Below are 18,759 nucleotides of genomic sequence, written 5' to 3'. Positions count from 1 at the left end.
GGGGACGGAATCAAAGGTGAGTCATGCATTCAGTGGAAACAAGCATAGACTGAGAAAACATTGGGGAGGATCTCTGCATTGCAATAGAGGCAGAAAATATAGTGTCACAAAGATAAACTGTGGAGGAAAGAGTTTGGAAGGAGAAATGTTAAGTTCACAATTCTTGAAGAGATCATGGATGTTGAGGAAACAAAGAAAATGGTCACACTCACGCTGGATATTATTTGTGGCTTTGACCACTGCAGTTTCAATATGTGTGAGGCTGAAACTAAATTGCAGGGTCTTGAAAAAGTAAGGTGGGAGCATAGATGGTAGGCAGCAGTGCATTCCAGAAAGTTCATAAGAAAGGTTGTAAATTAAACAGTAGTTCCAGAAATTGGAAGGGTTGAGAGTGGTTTTTGTAAAAGAAATGTGATGAAGGTTGTCATGAGAGAAGTAGGGTGGAGAATTGATATAGATTACTTATGTCAGTGAACATGGACCTAAGGAAATGAAGAGCTAGGCTGAGAGAATGTCAAGAGGGAAGGTTGCAGAGGGCAAAGTGGGATAGCCCCCAAAATCAGGCATGGGGATCTCAATGTGTGATTAAACTGTGACCACAAAAGTGATGCAGACAGCACACAACCTTTGTGAAGCTTGCTAATTATAATGCTTGTGATGTCCAGCCCAGTGCTGAACACTGCACCTCAGCAGGGGGCCCACGTTCATGCAGCCAGGCTTAAAACCAGACTGCACTGCCTAAAGCCAGCCTATACCTCTTAAGAGGGAGGTGCATTGCGCTGCAGCAGGGGCTGGAAGTGGTGAAAGAGGAGTTAAAGGTCCAGAAGAACCTTGAAAAATTGTACAACAAGCCAGAGATTGTGCCCCAGGATTCTCAGATGCAATGCTGGAGGCCTTGATGAAGGAGGCATTCAGGATGAAAGAGGTCCTCTTTCCCCAGGGGGCCAAGAGGCCTCCCCGGCAGATACTAAGATGGAAGTGACCAGTACAGTAATGCCTACAGTCCAGCCCCGAGGACCTGGGTGCAACACTACAAGGTGTTTAATGACTCACAAGAGTGGTGAAGGTTGGTGAATACATCTTCACATGACATATCGTACTAACTGCATCATTAGGCTCACACATCCCCCACTGCCAACTCCCCCAACCCCCCTTGAAGATAGATGAAAGATTATTATGGAACATATCAACAGTGGTGTTGATGTCACCATGGCTGACTGACCAGGGGGAGAGATGAATATGTGAACAGAGAACTTGGGAGCAGGAGTAGACCATTCGGCCCTTCAAGTCTGCTCCATCATTCAATAAGATTCTAGCTGATCTGATTGTGGTCTCAAAAAATAAAAATGAATATTGAAAAAATGGATAAAAAAGAGGTGAGGATAGAGGAGAGATTTCATGGTCTGAAGTTGTTGAACTCAATGTTAAGTCCGGAAGGCTATAAAGTGTCTAATCGGAAGATGAGGTGCTGTTCCTCCAGTTTGCGTTAGGCTTCGCTGGAACATTGCAGCAGGCCAAGGATGGGCATGTGGGCATGAGAGCAGGATGGGGTGTTGAAAGGGCAAGCGACAGGAAGGCCTGGGTCATGCTTATGGGCAGACCGAAGGTGTTCTGCAAAGCAGTCACCCAGTCTGCGTTTGGTCCCCCCAATGTAGAGGAGGCCGCATTGGGAGCAGCGAATGCAATAGACTAAATTGAAAAAGATGCAAGTGAAGCGCTGCTTCACCTGAAAGGAGTGTTTGGGCCCTTGGACGGTGAGGAGGGGGGAAGTAAAGGGGCAGGTGATCCACCTTTTGCGGTTGCATGGGAAGGTGTCGTGGGAGGGGGATGAGGTGTTGGGGGTGATGGAGGAGTGAACCAGGGTGTCCTGAGGGAACGGTTCCCATGGAATGCCGACAGGGGAGGTGAAGGGAAGATGTGCTTGGCATCATGCTGCAGTTGGTGGAAATGACAGAGGATGATCCTTTGAATGTGGAGGCTGGTGGGGTGATAAGTGAGGACAAGGGGGGCCCTATAATAGTTCTGGGAGGGAGAGGAAGGTGTGAGGACAGAGGCGTGGGAGATGGGTTGGACAAGGTTGAGAGCCCTGTCAATCACAGCAGGTGGGAAACCTTGATTAAGGAAGGAGGAAGACATGTCAGAAGTGCCGTTTTAGAAAGCGGCATTGTCGGAACAGATGTGACAGAGGTTAAGGAACTGAGAGAATGGGATGGAGCCCTTACAGGAAGCAGGGTGTGAGGAGTTGCAGTCGAGGTAGCTGTGGGAGTCGGTGGGCTTGTAATGAATGTTGGTGGACAGTCTAGCGCCAGAAATTGAGACAGAGAGGTCAAGGAAGGGTAGGGAAGTATCATTGATGGACTATGTGAAAATGATGGAGGGCTGGTAATTGGAAGCAAAATTGATAAAACTTTCCAGGTCCAGGCGAGATCATGAAGAGGCACCAAAACAGTCACCGATGTACCGAAGAAAGGAATTGTGGGAGGGGGCCTGAGTAGGACTGGAACAAGGAATGTTCCACATACCCCATAAAGAGACAGGCATAACTGGGGCCCATGTGGGTACCCATAGCCACGCCTTTTATTTGGAGAAAGTGAGATAAGTTTAAGACAAAGTTGTTCAATGAGCGAACAAGTTCAGCCGGAGTGAGGTGAGTGGAGGTGGATAGGAATTGTTCGGGCCTCTGTTCAAGGGAGAAGCAGAGAGCCCTCAGACCATCCTGGTGGGGGATGGAGGTGTAGAGGGGTTGGACGTCTGTGATGAAGAGGAGGCAGTTAGGGCTAGGGAACTGGAAGTTGTTTGTATGACGCAGGGCATCAGAGGAACTGTGGATGTAGGTGGAGAGACTGGACAAGGGGAGAGAAAACGGAGTCAAGATAGGAAGAAATTAGTTCTGTGGGGCAGGAACAGGCTGACACAATTGGTCTACCGAGACAGTCCTGTTTGTGAGTTTTGGAGAGGAGGTAGAAGCGGGCCGTCCGAGGTTGGGAGACTATGAGATTGGAAGCTGTGGTGGGAAGATCTCCAGAGAAGATGAGGTCAATGACAGTCCTGGAAACAATGGTTTGATGTTTGATGGCGGGGTCATGGCCCAAGGGGAGGTAGGAGTAAGTGTCTGAGAGTTGGCGCTCAGCCTCTGCGAGGTAGAGGTCAGTACGCCAGACAGCAAAAGCACCACCCTTGTCGGACGGTTTGGTAACAAAGTCAGGGTTGGACCTAAGAGAATGAAGTGTGGCAAGTTCAGAAAGAGACAGGTTAAGGTGGGCAAGAGGAGCAGAGAAACTGAGACAACTGATGTCACGCTGACAGTTCTCAATGAAAAGATCAAGAGCTGGTAAAAATCCAGAGGGAGGGGTCCAGGTGGAGGGAAAATATTGGAGGCGGTTGAAAGGATCCATTGAACAGGTGAAAGGATCCGTTGAACAGGGGGAGGACCCCTGCTGAAAGAAGCAAGCACGGAGACGAAGACAGCGGAAGAAGAGTTCAGCGTTGTGCCGAGCCCAGAATTCATTGAGGTGAGGGCGTAAGGGTGTGAAACTAAGTCCTTTTCTGAGTACTGAATGTTCAACATCAGAGAGGGGATGGTCAGGGGGTATGGTGAATACACAGCAAGGGCTGGGATTAGAAGACAGGATGGGGTCAGAGGACGGGAAGCAGTGGAGGGTCCTGGATGGGCGTTAGTATCAATGAGTTGTTGGAGCTTGCATTCCTTGGCATCTGAAAGAAAGAGACAAAGTTTCTTGTTAAGGCATCAGAGGAGATGAAGAATAAAATGATACTGGGGACAAGGACAGCTTTGCGATAGGGTGAGTCGGTGCTGCTGGAGGGAGAGGTCGAGTGTGCTCATATGGCGGCGCATGGCACTGAATGTGGATCTCAGGATGCGATGAGAACAGCAGTCCGAGGAGTGTTGTATGTCCCGGAGATACCTGTAATCCTGGGTGGATTCGAAACATGAGGGATGGGAATTCAGTTGGAATCCACATGGGATAAGTCGGAGATGGAGACAGTCACTGAGGAAGGAAATATGGCTGTGAAAGTGAGTTTTCACAAATGCCTTGTCAAACACCAGGAGAGAGATGGAAAGCAATGAAGGAGAACAGGGCAAAAGAGACAAGCGGAAATCCTGTTGGAGAGAAGGGCAGTACTTCAAGGTAGGCATTCCTGGAAGAGAAGTGGCAGTGAATTAAACACTAAGATAAAAGAAAAATACTGCGGATGCTGGAAATCTGAAACCAAAACAAAAAATGCTGGAAAAACTCAACAGGTCTCGCAGCATCTGCGAGAGAAAAACAGAGTTAACGTTTCGAGTCCATATGACTCTTTTTCAGAGCTAAAGAGAAGTAAAAATGTGATGAAATTTACACTATTTAAGGTGGGGTGGAGCAGGTGGAGCTGAAAAATAAAAAAATAAAAATAAAAATGAATATTGGAAAAAGGAGATAAAAAGGGGGTGAGGATGGAGGAGAGAGTTCATGGTCTGAAGTTGAACTCAATGTTAAGTCCAGAAGGCTGTAAAGTGCCTAGTCGGAAGATGAGGTGCTGTTCCTCCAGTTTGTGTTGGGCTTTACTGGAACATTGCAGCAGGCCAAGGACAGACATGTGGGCATGAGAGCAGGGTGGTGTGTTGAAATAGCAAGCAACAGAAAGGTCTGGGTCATGCTTGCGGACAGACCGATCTCTGTCCTTATCCATTTTATATCCCATTTTTATTCCTTTTTTCAACATTCATTTTCATTTTTTATTTCTTATCCACTTATTTTTAATTTTTATTTATTTTCATTTTTATTCATTTATTCATTGTTTTATCCCCAACTTTTATCCTATTTTCAATCGTTTTTCCCCACCACCGTCCCCTCCCCCCACCCCACCCCCACAAGGACCATCTATCACTTGTTCATGTTGTTCTTTTCAGAGTGCTTACCCTGGTCCTGCTATTATCACATTCTGCTTTCTGACCTTAATGCCACTATCAGTACCTCCTTTAGCCCTTAACACTATCATTAGCACCCATTTTGTTCTTTTGTTCATGATATCTTTGGCAATCTCTCCTTTGCCTCCACCTATTGCTGGCCTTCTATTCAGCTTCACCTGCCCTACCACCCCCCCTCACCACCCCACTAAACAGTATAAATTTCACCACATTTTTACTTCTCTTTAGCCCTGAACAATTCATATGGACTCGAAACGTTAACTCTGTGTTTTCATTCTCTCCACAGATGCTGTTAGATCTGCTGAGTTTTCCCAGCATTTTCTGTTTTTGTTTCAGTATTTTGATTCTATCTTAGAGGGAACATTGTTCACTGTTTCATTGCAAATGAGGACAGACTATTAAAATGTTTCAGGCCTCGCAGTAGTTGCCTTGGGCCTCAATCCATTTCGAACGCACCCCCAAGAAATGTTTTCTGTAATGGTGCACAGAAAGATCTGCAGATAATATGGGTGGAAAAACAGTAAAGTAAAAATATTTGGGCTACAATAATTCATAGCAGGGATCCTTTGGTTTGCATGATCCCTTGCACTCCACCTGCAGGATTTTGTACATCTCGACCTAGAAATCCAATAATGCTTAAAACTGGGCATGCAAAAGGCGCTTCATATCACTGTTCATGTGCTCCCAGGCAACATGTTATAATTCATGCAGGGTCTTTAATATAATGGTTCAGGCATGGCTACACACTTTTTCCAGAGTTGGAAATTAGGCAACTCCAATACTATTTAAAGGAAGGTAGCCAGCACCTCTTAAAGGGGAGGTTCACTTTTGGTTCAGACAACGGGGAAATACTTCTGAACACAGAAATGGCTGCAAGGCCTGCAGATTAGGTCATCAGCTTCTAAGATGCTTGAAGACCTTTGTCCAGATACTGGGAGATCTTGAATAAAAACAGAAAATACTGGAAATATTCAACAGGTCTGGCAGCACCTATTGAGAGAGAAACAGAGGCCCAGACTTTTGCCCTAGGGGCAGATATATAATGTCGGAAGATTCCCTCGCTAAAGGTGCCCACCCCCACCTTGGAATTTTGGCTGGGGGTGGGGGTGGAGGCGTGGGAGCGGGTGTGGGCTGAAATAGGAGTCAGGGTAGGCAACCCTAAAACTAGTGTGGAGGCAGCTGAGTGCGGAGACAGGCTGGGCACAAATGCCAGATTCGGGGGCACGGCTAAGAGATTTCGGGCCATTTCTAAGATTTTCAGCATGACGAAGAACATCTCCATCGTAGCGAAAAACTGGGCCAGACTTAACATTCCAATTAACTCAGTATTTCACCCAGAATTCTGTGTTTACTGCCAACACAAGGGTTTCCTGTGCTGGGTGAAACCCACCAGGTTGAACCAGGTGAGAGCAGAATGGGAAGCGCTTGTTCAGTGAAACTGGCCAGCTGGGAAGCCTTCGAGCTGTAAAACTGAATCATTGTAGTCATGCTTAGTTGAGAGGCTGGTGCTCGCAGCACTTCTTCTGGCAGGTGTATTCCAACTTTTTGAAAGCAATTTCATTGTCTTAGACTGTACTCACCTTAATCTTCACTTCCCTGTTCTCAGCCTTCACTGCAGCATGGAAGCAACTAACGCAGCTCTACCTTGCACCTCTGGTATGAAGAAAGAGGAGCAGCAGCAGCAACACCAACAGCCTCAGTGCCAGCAGGAGCAACACTAGCACCAGCCACCTTCTCCTCAGTCACATGCTGCTCTACAGGCTAAAGGGGATGGGCAGAGAGAGCTTGCACAAAGGAGGCAATGCGCCCAACACAGAGCCCACAGGTAGAGGGCCAGCTCTCTCAAACTTGTGAGCATCTGGGTCTCAGGAGGCTCAGACTTTTGTGGAATGTAATGCTAACACCTACAGCCTGCTTGAGCAGGACTTCCTTCCCAATGGGCCAGGTGGGCATGCATTGCCAGTAGTGGGCAAGGTGGCTTTCACTGGAGGCACCCTCAGGGCTCCCTGCCTTTTTCTGGAGTTGTGTGCTTTCTTCTCCAGCAAGGAGAGAAAGCAGAGAGTTGTGACTGTGAGAAATGGATTGTCTGGAGAGGAAGAAGCATAATATTGATATAGGGTGACTGTGAGACATGGGTGCGAAATGGCACAAAGATGAGGGTGAGAGTGAGTGTTAGGTGTTTAAATGGGGATGTGAGGAGGTGCCTAGAGATAAAGGAATGAGTGGAGCTGCAAGGTATGTTGATCTGAGGAGTATTATTCAAGAGAATGCTGGGAAAGTCAGGGTGTGGGGGTTGTGCCCCTCACCTTTCCCACCTCCTGAGGCTCTGGATCCTTATGGTGCTTTGTCTCCAGTTTGGAGGGACCACACTCCTGCTGCTGTCTCCCTCAGCCATTTCCATCCACGTTTTCTGGGTTGAGATCTCACTTCACTTCATCCAGCAGCAGAACCTCCAGTTAAGTGTGAGAGACATGAAGGGCAGCCTTCCCTGGTTTTCTCGCCATTCCTGTGTTTGCTAAAGGCTCAGGAACCAGTTCAGCCATTCTGATCCCTGCCAGGGACTCTTTAATTAGAAATTTTTCCTTTGACAGATGCAGTGCGCCGTCTTGCCGCTGGTCAGGAAACCTGGAAGCGTGGTGCTTACATGATGGCAAAGCCCACTTTAACTGCCAATGTGTTCCCCGCCTGTTACCTGTTTCCCTCCTGCATGCAGGCCTGTTGTGTTAAAATTCCACCCTTACTCTCTAATCACACCTCCAACACTTCCAGCCTTCATATTCGCAACATTCATCTCCTCCGCTTTCCTTGCTCTCCTACAATTATTGCATCACACTTCACTCCTTTTCATCAAATTTATCATGATTGTAACTCTCACTTCCCCACACATCACATCTAGCACACTGCATATCAACTATTTGACTATGGCACACATGTTCTGTTCACGCCTTGCAACATGCTAACTAACACACTCCTTTATTTCTTGCAGCAGGAGGCTGCCAACTCCAGGCAGGAGGCTGTAATCAGACGAGGCTGAGTTCTCACCTCTCCTCACCCCCACACATTCCCCATGCCCCACACATGCAAACTCATACCACCTCATTCCCATACTCCACCCCCATAGCCCCTCATACACCCTATGCCAACATATGGCCCTCTACCCATTTCCATGACCCTTAACACCCTCCATGCCAACTTTGCCCCTCTATGCACCCCATGACCCTTTATATCTCCATGCCAACTTAGCGCCAACTGATGCCAACCCATGCCTTTTCCCTTACACCCTCAATGCCAACTCACCCAGTATTAACAATGGGCAGACCTCAGGTGCCATGCCGAGGTGAAATAAAATAAAGTTCTACGTGTTTATTGATAGCTTCACTATAGGGGGAGGTGATAGTGTAGTGGTATTGTTGCTGGACTAATGATCCAAAGACCCAGGGTAATACCCTGGGGGCCCAAGTTTGAATCCCGCCATGGCAGACGGTGGGATTTGAATTCAATAAAAATCTGGAATTAAAAGTCTAATGATAACCATGAAACAATTGCCGATTGCTGTAAAAACCCATCTGGTTCACGAATGCCCTTTAGTGAAGGAAATCTGCCATACTAACCTGGCCTACATGTGACTCCAGACCCACAGCAAAGTGATTGACTCTGGAATGGCCTAGCAGGCCACTCAGTTGTAACAAAATGCTACAACATCACAAAAAAGAATGAAACTGGACAGACCACCTGGTATTGACCTAGGAAATGGCTAGCTCAGCTCTATTGACTCTGAAAAGTTCTCCTTTCTAACGTATGTGGCTAGTGCTAAAATAGGGAGAGGTGTCTCACAGACTAGTCAAGCAACAGCCTGACATAGTCATCCTCATGGAATCATACCTTACAGATAATGTCCCAGGCACCACCATCACCACCCCTGCGTATGTCCTGTCCCGCCAGCAGGGCAGAGGTGGTGAGACAGTGGTATACAGTTGGGAGTGAGTTGCCCTGGGCGTCCTCAACATCAACTCTGGATCCCATGAAGTCTCATGGCATCAGGTCAAACACGGGCAAGGAAACCTTCTGCAGATTACCATGTACCACCCTCCCTCAGCTAATGAATCAGTGCTCCTCCACATTGAAAACCACTTGGAGGAAGCACTGAGGGTGGCAAGAGTGCAGAATGTACACTGGGTGGGGGACCTCCATGTCCACAATCAAGAGCGGCTTGGTAACACCACTATTGAGCAAGCTGGCCAAGTCCTAAGTCGTAACTGCAAGACTGGGTCTGCGACAGGTGGTGAGGGAACCAACAAGAGGGAAAAACATACTTGACCTCATCCTCACCAACCTGCCTGCCGCAGATGCATCTGTCCATGACAGTATCATTGGAGTGACCACCACACAGTCCTTGTGGAGATGAAGTCCCTGTTTCACATTGAGGATACCCTCCATTGTGTTATGTGGCATGACCACAATGCTAAATGGGATAGATTTCAAACAGATCTAGCAACTCAAGACTGGACATCCAAGAGGTGCTGTGGGCCATCATCAGCAGCAGAATTGTACTTGAGCACAATCTGTAACCTCATGGCCTGGCATTTCTACCATTACCATCAAGCCAGGGGATCAACCCTAGTTCAATGAAGAGTGCAGGAGCAGCACCAAGCATACCTAAAAATGAGGTGTCAACCTGGTGAAGCTATAACACAGGAATACTTGCATGCCAAACAGCATAAGCAGCAAGTGATAGACAGAGCTAAGTGATCCCACAACCAATGGATCAGATCTAAGTTCTGCAGTCCTGCCACATCCAGTTGTGAATGGTGGTGGACAATTAAACAACTCACTGGAGGAGGAGGCTCCACAAATATCCCCATCCTCAATGAAGGAGGAGCCTAGCACATCAGTGCAAAAGATAAGGCTGATGCATTCACAACCAACTTCAGCCAGAAGTGCCGAGCTGATTATCCATCTCAGCCTCCTCCGGAGGTCACCAGCATCACAGATGCCAGTTTTCAACCAATTCGATTCACCCCACATGACATCAAGGAACGGCTGAAGGCACTGGACACGGCAAAGGCTATTGTCCCTGACAATAGTACTGAAGACTTGTGCTCCAGAACTTGCCGCACCTCTAGCCAAGCTGTTCCAGTACAGTTAGAACACTGGCACCTACCCGGCTACGTGGAAAATTGTCCAGGTATGTCCTGTACATAAAAAGTGGGACAAATCCAATCTGGCTAATTATCACCACATCAGTCTACTCTCCATCATCAGTAAAATAATGGAAGGGGTCACCAACAGTGCTATTAAGCGGCACTTGCTTAGCAATAACCCGCTCATGGACACCATGTTTGGATTCTGCCAGGGCCACTCAGCTCCTGACCTCATTACAGCCTTGGTTCAAACATGGACAAAAGAGCTGAACTCCCGAGGTGAGTTGAGAGTGACTGCCCTTGACATCAATGCAACATTTGAGAGGGCGTGGCATCAAGAAACCCTAACAAAACAGGAGTCAAGGGGAATCAGGGGGGAAACTCTCCGCTGATTGGTGTCATACCTAGCACAAAGGAAGATGGTTGTGGTTGTTGGAGGTCAATCATCTGAGTTCCAGGACATCGCTGCAGGAGTTCCTCAGGGTAGTGTCCTCGGCCCAACCATCTTCAGCTGCTTCATCAGTGACCTTCCTTCCATCATAAGGTTAGAAGTGGGGATGTTGGTTGATGATTGCACAATGTCCAGCACCATTCATGACTCCTCAGATACTGAAGCAGTCCATGTCCAAATGCAGCAAGACCTGGACAATATCTAAGCTTGGGCTGGCAAGCGGCAAGTAACATTTGTACCACACAAGTGTCAGGCAATTACCATCTCCAACAGGGGAGAATCCAGCCATCACCCCTTGATGTTCAATGGCATTACCATCACTAAATCTCCCACTATCAACATCCTGGGGGTTACCATTGACCAGAAACTGAGCTGGACTAGCCATATAAATACTGTGGCTACAAGAGCAGGTCAAAGGCTAGGAATCATGTGAAGAGTAACCCACCTCCTGGTTCCCCAAAGCCTGTCCACCATCTACAAGGCACAAGTCAGGAGTGTGATGGAATACTCCCCACTTGCCTGGATGAGTGCAGCTCCCACAACACTCAAGAAGCTTGACACCATTCAAGACAAAGCAACATGCTTGGTTGGCACCACAGCCACAAACATTCACTCCCTCCACCACCAACGCACAGTAGCAGCAGTGTGTACCATCTACAAGATGCACTGCAGGAATTCACCAAGGCTCCTGAGACAGCACCTTCCAAACCAATGACCACTACCATCTGGAAGGACAAGGACAGCAGATAGATGCGAAAACTGCCACCTGGAAGTCCAAGTCACTCACCATCCTGACTTGGAAATATATCTTCATTCCTTCATTGCTGCTGGGTCAAAATCCTGGAACTCCCTTCCTAACAGCACTGTGAGTGTACCTACACCACATGGACTGCAGCGGTTCAAGAAGGCAGCTCACTACCACCTTCTCAAAGGCAACTAGGGATGAGCAACCAGCAAAGCCCACACCTCACGAATGAATAAAACAAATTACTCTGTCATAAACTACATTCACTATATTTAATTTCCTTCAACTATAAAAGCAAACATTTCATCCATATACTTAACCCCCATAAAAACAAGCATTTGTATTCATGTCAATCAACCTATGACTGACAGACACCCCAACTGTAATAATAGGTTGTGAAATCAGTAATGCAGCACAAATACTATAATGATAACCTTCAGGCTTAAGCCAACAAAGGGAAATAGCGAGCACTGATTTTTTTTTACGCTGCAAGCTGAGTTGTTTTACGCTAAATTTAAATGCCTCGACACCTTGACAGTTCCAATGCGATTTAAATGACTTGACAACTTGACAGTTCCAATTAATTTATCCTCTTTTTACACACATTCCTGTCTACTCTTATCAAAGCAAAGGGGAGCTGATCTCTCCTAAAGGGCACTTGACCTCTCCCAAAGGGGTCACTGGATGTGTCCAAAAGGGCAGCTACCTCTCCAAAGGGTACCCTACCTCTGCAAAGAGGTTTAAACCTTCTCCTGAAAAGTGTGAAGCCGACGAGTCATATTTCAGAAACCTCGGTGATGAAAATTATATCTGAATGAAGGGCAGCTGCACTTTTACATGTGCAGCTGCCTCTATGAACCACGCATGAACTACAAACCAACACCATCCACCTACCACCCCCTGCTCCCCTCAGCAAAAATTCTGGGGTGCCAGGCTCTGGGGCGGGACTTCCAGAATAAGGGCTCTGGTGCTATTTTACCTATGCTGGAGACCCTCTCCATCCCTGTGAAAATTCAGGTCAATGTGTACTTTAGAGACTAGGCTAGAGATTTTTTACTTCTAGTTTAATTGCACTCCTTTTCAAATCTTAAAATAAGCCACATTCCATCTGGCTTTAGAACATATAATACATAGAAAAAGAAAGGAAACAAAAGAAAACTAGCAACAAAGTATATATGACTCATCTGTGCAACTACATCCTCAATAAACCTATTGGGCCTTAACTTCCATGGAGTGGCAATCATTGCCAAATTGCTACTCTGCTCCCATTTACTTACACTAAAATGCAGCCGCGCCTTTTTTGCCTGACCTTCCAACTCGGGCCAGGTGAGAAAAGTGTAGTGCAGCTGTCCAGGAATCCTCTTAGTTGACTGCAAGTTATCGGATGAAAGGAATACAAACCTTCCTTTTTATGACACTAGTTGCCGTAAAGCGGGTAAGTTTAAGGGTCCAGCCACTTTGAAAAGCCAGGGAGAAGGTAGTGCGTAAGGTAAGTGGGTAGGATGGGGCAGTGTGTTGATATTATGATAGCCGGGTTGGGGGGTTGGGTAGGGTGTTTGGGGGGTAAGATGGTTGGTGGAGGTAGGATGCTCGGAAGGGGTATGATGTTCAAGATGGATGCTAGGATGGTCAGGGTGGATGGGGGTAGGAGGGTCATTGGGTGGGGGGTGAGGTGAAAAGTGGGGTGATATCGGATGGTCAGTGGATGGAGTGGTCATTAGGGGGGGTTCAGGTTGTCAGTAGCGGGGGTCGGGTGGTCATTGGGGCGTGCTGGGTGCTCAGGGGAGATTTGAGTGTTCGGTGAGGTTGTTGGGTGGTCAGTGAGGGTGGCTGGCTTGTTATGGGGGTGTTGGGTAGTCAGTGGAGGGAGGCAGGGTGATCATGGGGGTGGAGTCGGGTGGTCATGGAAGGAGTCGGGTGGTCAGTAGGGGGATTGGGTAGTTATTGGTGGGGGGAATCAGGTCATCAGAGGGATCAGATGGTTAGTGGGGGAGTCAGGTGGTCAATGGGCAGTGGTCGTGTGGTCAGTGGGTGGGGGTCAGGTGTCAGTCTGAAGTCAGGTGGTCACGGGGTTGGGTGGTCAGGGGTGGTCAGTGATATTAGTCAGGGTGGTGGGGGGGTATATACCTTTAATGCCCTGTCAGTCTTTCCACCCCACCCCCACTAGAGCTGTACCTTGAGTGTCCTGCCATCCATTCTTAATTAGCACATTCGTTTAGATAATATCACCACCTTCAACACCTCTTTGTTCCTTTGTCTGTGACATCTTTTGATTATCTGTTCCTATCACTGCTTGCTTGTCCCTACAACCACCACCCCCCCCAAACTTCTCTCACCCCACCCCCCCACCTTAAACCAGCTTATATTTCATCCCTCTCCTAATATTACTCAGTTCTGTTGAAGGGTCATGAGGACTCGAAACGTCAACTCTTTTCTTCTCCGCTGATGCTGCCAGACCTGCTGAGTTTTTCCAGGTAATTCTGTTTTTGTTTTGGATTTCCAGCATTCGCAGTAGTTTTTTGTTTTTATATTATGGTGGGGGGTAGTTGGTGTGTGGGGCTATTCGGGCGGGTGGGGTGTTAGTCAAGACGGCAGGAGGCTAATCGGGGGTGTTGGGATTAGTCAGGGGATGGGGATTAGTTGAGAGTTCAGAGATAGTAGGTGGGGGAGGGCGGGGGGATAGTCGGGGTGTGGGGGTTGGTTGACGGTCCTGTGGGGGTCAGGAGGGCAGTTGCAGTAGTTGGGGGTCCTGTGAGGGGTTGGGGGGGTACTAAAGTTACCCAAGAGTTAGAAGTGGTTTTAATTCTTCTAACTTTTCCCAGATAACTATTCTTGTAATCAGTCAGAACCATCCGAAATCTGTGGTTTAAATCGGAGTATTGGATGGTTCCCAGTGTAGGATAATTGCCTAACAGAAGTTTGAACTTCCCAGCCATTTGCTGTGCAATCCATTATGTGGAGATTTCTAGAGGAGAGTGGCCCAGTGTATTTTTTGGGGTGCTTTCCCCAACAGCAGCACCCCCCACCCGCACCCCCCCCAAACCACCACACCCCCCAGGTGCGATGCCCTGGAGATTAGGGATTATGGGCTGTCAGAATTCATTGCAGAAAATTAGAGGATTTGATAAATTAGTTTTTGCTGCCTGCAAAATCTCCAAATTCCTTTTCATCCTATCCAGACTTAATTTTCAAGCAAAGATAATGAGCTTGTGTTACCGTGGTTACTGACTGCTAAGAGTAATGTGTCCCAAATACCAACATGTATAGAACAGTCATATTATAAATAGCTCCCTGCAATCAGTCATAAGGGTGCAACCCTTTCATGTTAAACTTTGTCATTTAAAAAAAAATATTTTATATTCCAACTCCTCTTTTAACTATCTCAAACTTGAACAAAATGGTATTGGGTACATATCAATTTGATATATTTTTTCTCTATTCATGAAATTTTGTGAGGGGCTGGTTATTTTGGTTGGCTAGATGGATATTGTATGGTTCAAAATAACTCTAACAATATGGCGTCAATTCTTGCTTCTGGCTGAGGTAGACTTGGAATCGCCTCCGCGCCCTGCACCTGAGAGTCAAAGCTAATTGCAAACTACCACTGACACAAACTGCCAAGAAAACAGCTCTGGATGAAGCATCAGCAGACAATGAGCCAAGGACCTGCCTTTCGGCAGAGCATGAATGAATGAAAATTCTGTATACATAATTAACAAACATGGTGACCCTACTTTGGTGGGGCATGGGCAACATGTGTTATGGAATTGGGCTAAAAGATCTCTTTGTTGCAATTATTTTTGTGATATTTGCAATTGCTTACATTAAGATAGTAATTTAGTGTTGAATTAATATCCAGGTGGTATCTGATGATAGAAACAGCATCATGTAAATACACACTCTCTATCCCAGAAGACTCCATGAAGTCCTCATTAAGAGTTAGCCTATGGTGCCTTCTTTATTTTCTGGCTAAGGTGAAATGATGGATCAGTGCAATTCTCTGTAGTCTTAGTTGATGAACTCATTGAAATATATCCCACCTCTGCCAAACATGCTGGTGATCTTTGTAGTTTCCCTGGTGGTCTAGTGGTCAGGGTTCAACGCTTTCATCGCCACTGCCCAGGTTCGATCCCTGGTCAGGGAATGATGATCTATTGAAATTGTGAAAGCGATTGATTAAAAACATTTCAGCACCTGGACATGGAGACGGCGCTCGTGCTGCCATTTGTGGTGCTTGAATGTCCCAATGTGAAGCTTATGAAGCTGGGTTGGCTGCACATGCTGTCCTCCATGACCGTGTATGCGCTTGTCATTATCTCCTAATTCCTAATCTCCGGCAGTATTGTTTATGGTGTCATTGTGGACCCTCCAAGCATGGGATCAATGACAGATGAACATGGCCACCAGAGGCCTGTTGCCTTCTTGGCATACAGAGTGAATGAACAGTACATTATGAAAGGTCTCGCTTCTAGTTTTCTGTTTACAATGGGAGGACTAGTGTTCATAATCTTGGATCGTTCTAATGCCCCCGCCATTCCAAAACTGAATCGATTCCTGCTTTTGTTCATTGGTTTCGTCAGTGTCCTGTTGAACTTCTTCATAGCCAGAGTCTTCATGAGAATGAAACTGTTGGGTTACTTGATGGATTAATGTCAATTTGAGAGCGCCAAGGCCAGAATTTCCATCTGGAAGAGACCAATCTGAAACTATAAAAAGTGCTATGCTGTAATTTGAAGGTGAAAGAGAATTTGTAAAGAACATAAATAAATTTTTACAACACTTGTTAAAAAAAAACAGCTGCAGAATATAAAAACAATGAGATATGTATAGCAATCTGAATTACTGTGGACCACACAATTTCGTTGATAAATCAAAGATTCTGTCATTTTGACTGCTCAAGCAGCCTGCTCTTGTAAAATTCAGCATTGTCCAAAATAATCATGGTCTGTTTCATGCTGCATAACTTTGCCCTACAAAGAGTAAATAGACAACAGGTTAAAGAAGAAGATTATGGTGTAGTAAAAGAGGAGGAGAAATAGAGATAGCAGAAATGCAGCTTGGAAGGTTCAACATCATTGCCAACTGTTTCCATTAAATTCTGTGTCTAGGTCCTGCATAAAAACATGGGCTTAGAAATTCAGGCATGGCCATGAGGATAATCCTTGAGCCCGAATAGTGAGGCCCAATGGTATTCCCCTGACATTGGCCTTGGATCTCATTTCCATGGAGCCAACAAATTGCAGACTGTCACCAAGCCTACTGGAAGGCTGGGCCAGTTGGAACACTGTAGCCTTCAGGTCTGTAAGGCAGGATGGGTGGTCTGTCCACGAGCTGGGCAATCAGTGGTTGGGTGTGGAGGTGGGAGTCCTGGTTTGGGTGAAGAGAGGGGTGGGTGATCAGGCTGGTACTAATTAGGGGCTATTGCTGTGGTCAGTGGGAGTGTCAGGAACATGTAAAGTGGTCCGTGACCTAAGGATTTGTGTGTGTGTGTTTATAGCCCCCTTTTAATTTATGAGCTGAGGCTCGAGGTTTGATTTAGCAGCTGCGATGGCAATGAAAGTCAATCATTCAGAGGTTTTCCTTTTCAGGTGGGTTCAGCAGGTCAGCAGGTTTTTAGGAGAGAGAGAAGGTTTCCTATTCCTTGCTGATTCTGTGGTTACAGCACTTGCAGATTGCCTGGAGTCTCTCAGCAGAAGAGAAGTTTATTTCTTAATACCTTCCTTTTGTCCTCCCTTGGCCAAGAACCCTCTCTGAAGTCACTTCTCAGAGTTCTACCTGAGGTTCTGCACAAAAAATGGATGTTCAAAAACAGTATTTATACAGTTCTAAAACATAAAATGGCTGCTATCCCAAATCGCTGAATTATGCTTCCATATCAGATATTGGGCATAGTCTCATACTTTGTCTTTTTAGCTGAGGTAATTAACCTTTTAAATGTCTCGGCGATTAACTTGAAAGGTTCCCATTCTCCCAAGTTTGAGGAGATAGGGAAGGGCCATTCACACCTCCAGGGAGGCCACAGTGAGTTTTGGTTTACCCTTGTGGAAATGCAAATTGAATTTCAAATGGCTTCACATGTCTGGATATGTCTACCTACAATCCACTTGGAACTGTCTAGGGCTTGACCGCATTGCAGTTGAAAAAGGTCAGGTGACTTTTGGCAGCCATCTTTAAGGCCTCGTGTCCATTTAAAAGGAAAATTAGCTTTTTTACAAAAACCTATAATATCACGACTACACGTTTGTTACAGGGAGGGAAAATAACACTGGCCGGGATGAAAGTTGCGATGAGGACAATATCTACTTTCCACCATAGATATGCCATATTTAATGGACTCATGATCTGCAGGATGCACTCAGCACCTCACTGAGGTTACTTTGACAGCGCCTCCTTCCTCTGTGGCCGTTTTCGCTTATAGTAACTATATCATGGAACTACCAAAGCATTCACATCGCACACCATCCTCATTTGGGCTTTTACTGTTGTCCTTCATTATCACTGGGTCAATGGCTCGAATATCCATCCTCGAGATGGGTAGCGGGAGTTGGGGCAATTCCCGGTTCGACCTACCCACCTCGGGGGAAAGTGTCCACAAACGCGGGGTCTTCATTGCCGGGGAGCGGGTACAGGCTCGAGTCAGGATGGCCAACCTGGGAAGAAGTTTGGTGGCAGCCACAGGGGCTACAAGGTGCAGAGTGGGCTGTTTAAAAGGCCTACCTCGGTTCTATGGGACTTTTCCCAGTTAAAATAAAAACACAATGACCCTCCAGACCTCACCCCACACACCCCATCATCATCCTCTAAACACTCCCCATGCTCCATCCGTGCCATCTCATGCCCCCACCTAACCCCCATGGCCCCTCAGGCCCCCCATGCCAAACTTTGCCCTTCCACTTAACCCAATGCTCATGTTCCCTATGCCAAACCATGGTACCTCCATGCCCATTGACCCACAATACATTGTGTAGAACCAATGGACCCTGTAGTGACAGTAGTCTGTGTAAAAAAGCTTTGGAAAAAGTAATTTATTCATAACTTTCTCCTATATTGAAAAAAGTCATTTCACTACAAGCTAATGTAAGTGTCAATCATCCAAGTCATTTAAATATCAATAATAAAACCCACAAACCCTTGAAACCACTTAACTTATGTAAACAATCATTGTGAAATTGACAGCAGAGATCAGAAAGCCTGAGCTGTCAATCAAACAATGCATTTCTGTATTCAATATAATGAATAATGCTAAGTAATGAAAATCAGCTTAGCAAACACAGGTCTGTTTTAATAGCTGTGCATATTATCGATTTATTCAGTGTGGTACAAGAATGCATTTCTCATCTCTCAAATCCAATCTAAACCATTGGAGCACCTCCAAATTGATTACACTGATAAATTGCCCTGCAGCATTCATAATAAATACCATCTTGTAATAGTCACGTCTTTAACTATAAGGTTCGAAGTAACATCATTCATTGCACTGACCTAGCCATAG

General features: G+C 46.4%; 1 pseudogene; it reads left to right on the top strand.

Moving 5' to 3' along the window:
• Positions 1-15,467: 15,467 nt before the first annotated feature.
• LOC144688110 (oligosaccharyltransferase complex subunit ostc pseudogene) lies at positions 15,468-16,061 on the top strand (annotated as a pseudogene).
• Positions 16,062-18,759: the final 2,698 nt, after the last annotated feature.

Source organism: Cetorhinus maximus, chromosome 1, assembly GCF_964194155.1.
Source record: "Cetorhinus maximus chromosome 1, sCetMax3.hap1.1, whole genome shotgun sequence".
NCBI classification, from domain to species: Eukaryota; Metazoa; Chordata; class Chondrichthyes; order Lamniformes; family Cetorhinidae; genus Cetorhinus; species Cetorhinus maximus.
Note: the sequence above shows the minus strand (reverse complement) of the source record. Positions and strands in the feature narration are given on the sequence as shown.